At 39.4% G+C, this 4,034-nt stretch overlaps 1 pseudogene; it reads left to right on the top strand.

Annotated features, from left to right (window-relative positions):
• Positions 1-1,775: 1,775 nt before the first annotated feature.
• LOC110595285 overlaps positions 1,776-4,034 on the top strand; it is an 11,430-nt pseudogene continuing 9,171 nt past the window's right edge.

Genomic DNA, 4,034 nt, shown 5'->3' with positions numbered 1-4,034 from the left:
AGGAGTGACACCCCAACTTAAAAAAAAAAGAATATGATGAAAACTCTGGAGATCTTTTTTAGAAAAAAATACATATATGCATACATATTGCATAAAAAGTATCAAGCTTCTATAGAATGTGAGATTCTATTATGAATCTATTGTGAATCTGTTGTAAAATCTCAGGTATTGTGAATCCATTGTACTAGAGTATTTCCAATAGACAATTTCCTGATTCTTTTACTTTCAATAGTTTTATCAATTATATAGATAAAGAAAAAGAAGATACTTGTCATGTTTGGAGATGGCAGAAGATGGGAGAGATGTAAGATATATTTGAAATCATAACTGAAGTTTGAAAACAACATGAAGGGTGGATTGTATTGGATTTTACCTAATAGGAGATTTGTATTAGGGATTTAGTCAATAGTAAGTTTGATATGAGATAACATTGTGATGTGGCACCAGAAGCAGCTAATTTGATTTTAGGATGCAAGAATGGAACAGGACAGGTGATAGTATAGACTATTTTGCACAAGGTGCAGCATACTGTGAGTATATACAGCATTCTAGGTACTACCCTTTCAGAAGTTTATGGAAAGATATATTGAGAGGAACTAGTCAGGGATGGTAGAGAAACAAGAAATCAAATCTTTAGCAACCATTGGTTTACATGGAAGTTTTGAGCTAAGAGTAAAGAAGATTCTGGTGATGGAGAGACTTTGTCAAACATTAGTTGGTGCCAAACATTTGAGAGACATTTAGGTGAAAAATGCAGATTTATTCCATATGGTTATAAGTCACACTTTTTTTTTTTGAGTTGGAGTCTCACTCTGTCACCCAGACTGGAGTGCAGTGGCCACCGCAGCCTCGACCTGCTGGACTCCGGCGATCCTTCCTCCTCAGCCTTCCAAGTAGCTAAAATTACAGTCATGCGCTACCACACCCGGCTGATTTTTTGATTTATTGTAGAGATGAGGTCTCGCTGCCCAGGCGGGTCTCAAACCCGTGGGCTCAGACAATCCACTCACCTCAGCCTCCCAAAGGCGTGGGATTGCAGGCTGAGCCACTGAGCCCAGCTATAAGTCACACTTTTAGGACCAAAGATTTTAAAATCACATTTTAGTTTAATGTCAGGAAGCACTTTTTAAATAATAAAAGCAATCCAAAGATAGAATAGGCTGCTTTAAGCACTAGAGAGTGTCCGTTCCATCACTGACTCTGGTAAGGTCAAGGCTCCCAATCAATTGGCAGTGATACCATAAAGGGGACTCAAGCATCAGACAGGAGGTTGAAAACTAGATCACTGTTAAAGTTCCTTCCTGCATCAAGAGTCTCTGAGTCTAGGAACCAAGTAAATTTGGTGATTATAAAGAAAAGTGTTCCAAAGTCATGTATGTGAACTCATACTCAACGAATCCAGATCTGATACTCACTCAAGTTTAGTAAATTAAGGAAAATAATTATCCTTAAGTCTATTAATGTTTTTACCTTCTTGAAAATTTTTATCCAAACACAATATGTTGGGAATAACCTTTTTATTTATATGTAAAAAACATTCCAACATCTTCACAACACAAACATGATAAGTGTATATGGTAACACTGGAAGCAAAATAAAGTGAAACAATGTCTAATTTTTTCCAAAACACAAGCTGGTGACAATTTCATAGGTTTAAGGAGAGGAGGAGTGCAAGAATAAAATCAATTCTACCACATCTACAACAATTTTTGGCATGTAAAGTTCTGATTGTAAATTGTGAAAATGCATCATGTCAATGTCAGGATCATCTAAATATGTCACCCAGCAACGGCAAGCGGATCCACTCAGTTGTGGACATTGCAGTGATCGGGTACATTTATTATTACGAGGAGAGAATTTGCCCAAAATTGCTTTCTAAATGTCATCAATTTAATAAACAAGAATGTCAAGCCACAAAAACACTCACAATTTTTGTTTACACAATAAATCTTGAGAGGGAAAGAAAAATGGAAGAATTAGTTAAGATGCAAGTAGAAGAAAATAAGGAAGGAGGGGGAAGGTAAGTATAAGATGTAAACACGTTGATTATCTCCTAGTTCTTAGCTTGGTGATCTCACATATATTATTACCTTTTTTGGGGGGATGGGTGGGTGTGGGGGCTCACGCCTATAATTCCAGCACATTGGGAGGCAGAGGCAAGAGAATTTGCCTGAGCCCAGGGATTCAAGCCCGGGTAAATGGCAAGACCTTGTCTCTAAAATAAATTTAAAAATCAGCTGGGTGTGGTAGTGTGCACTGGTAGTTTCAGCCACTTGGAAGGCCGAGGAGGAAGGATCGTCTGAGCCCAGCAGGCCAAGACTACAGCAGCCATGAGTGTGCCTAGACTGCACTCCAGCCTAGACAACAGAGCAAGACTCCAACACACACACACACACACACACACACACACACACAGATCTTGGAGGGGCCTCCAAAATGTTAGGTCAGGGCTGATGATGGCAGGTTCACAATCTGGTGCCAAGCAAAAGATGCAAAGGATTGCACAGAAGTTAGACTGGAAAATATAGTTTATTTAGAAAGTAAATTAAAGAGAGAGAGAGAGAGAGAGAGAGAGATTCAACTCTCCAGGGTAGGAAATGAGGCCAAAACGTGGATCCGCTTGCCGTTGCTGGGTGACATATTTAGATGATCCTGACATTGACATGAAGCATTTTCGCAATTTACAATCAGAACTTTACATGCCAAAAATTGTTGTAGCTGTGGAAGAATTAAGTTTATTCTTGCACTCCTCCATGAGGAAACATGGCCTGGCCATAACTCAATGAGCACATGGCCATGTCAGAGTTTAGTAAAGCAATGGCCAACTTTTTCTTATAAACATGAAGCAGGAATAATCATCCTCATTTTTAAAGACAAAGTAACATGATTACAGTAGTTAAGTAACTTGCCCATGGTCCACAATTTAGAAGTAATTGAACATGGATCATCTCTCTGACTCCAAAGGCTGTGATCTCCTCACTACAATACACTGGTCCTATGATAAGCATGAAGTTTGGGAATATTTAGAAGGTCTGGTAACTAGTAGCCTTCACTGACTTTCAGTCATCTTCAGCATTCAAAGTCCTTGTCCCTGATTACTTCTGCAGATTTTCCTTTCTTCACCCTACTGCTCAAACTTTACTGGCCAGACAGACTGAATACCTTGTACATCCCCAAAATGCACCAGACTATCTGTCTCTTTTCTTTGTGCATTCTTCTCTCTGATTTCTTCTTTTGCATACTTCCCAGTTCCTGTTTTTTTTTTTCAAGATTAACTCAAACTTAATTTCTCCAGGAAGCCTTTCTTGTCCATCTCAGACAGGCAACTCCCTTGCCTTTGTTACTCCCTATTGCCTTAAGTAGATTTTTATCACCTCCTCTATGGCATTGTATTGTTGGCTCATCTCTCTTTCTCCACTAGACAGCAACCTCTCCAAAGCAAGAACTGGGATTTGCTTTCACGTTGTATCTCTAACATCTAAGATAGTGCCTAGAATGTAGTAAGCACTTTTAAATGCTAAATGAATGAATGAATGTATGAATGAATGAATGAATAGCAACAATAACAACAACAAAATGAAAAAGTGAGGTAGGCAAGTACAATTTTAGTAATAGGTACACAGATTGCATATGATCTTAAATAAAAGATCAGAAATAAACAATTTCATCATAAATCAGGGAAAGTTCCATTCAACTAGGACACTTCATTTTCCCCCTATTAAAAGAGCTGCAGGCCAGGTGCAGTGGCTCAAGCCTATAATCCCAGCCCTTTGGAAGGCCAAAGTAAGGGGATTGCTTGAGCTCACAGGTTTGAGAACAGCCTGGGCAACTTGGTGAGACCTCATCTCTACATAAATCAAAAAAGTAGCCGGGTGTGGTAATGTGCGCCTGTAGTTCCAGCTCCTTGGAAGACTGAGGCAGAAACATCACCGGAACCCAGCCGGTCGACGCTGGGTTGACCATGAGTGTGCCACTGCACTCTAGCCTGGGCGATGGAATGAGACTCCAACTCAAAAAAAAAAAAAAAAAGAGAG

The sequence above is a fragment of the Carlito syrichta genome, unplaced genomic scaffold, assembly GCF_000164805.1.
Source record: "Carlito syrichta isolate Samal-C Ts95f unplaced genomic scaffold, Tarsius_syrichta-2.0.1 Scaffold289003, whole genome shotgun sequence".
NCBI classification, from domain to species: domain Eukaryota; kingdom Metazoa; phylum Chordata; class Mammalia; order Primates; family Tarsiidae; genus Carlito; species Carlito syrichta.
The sequence above is the reverse complement of the archived record's forward strand: the minus strand, read 5'-3'. Positions and strand labels throughout refer to the sequence as shown.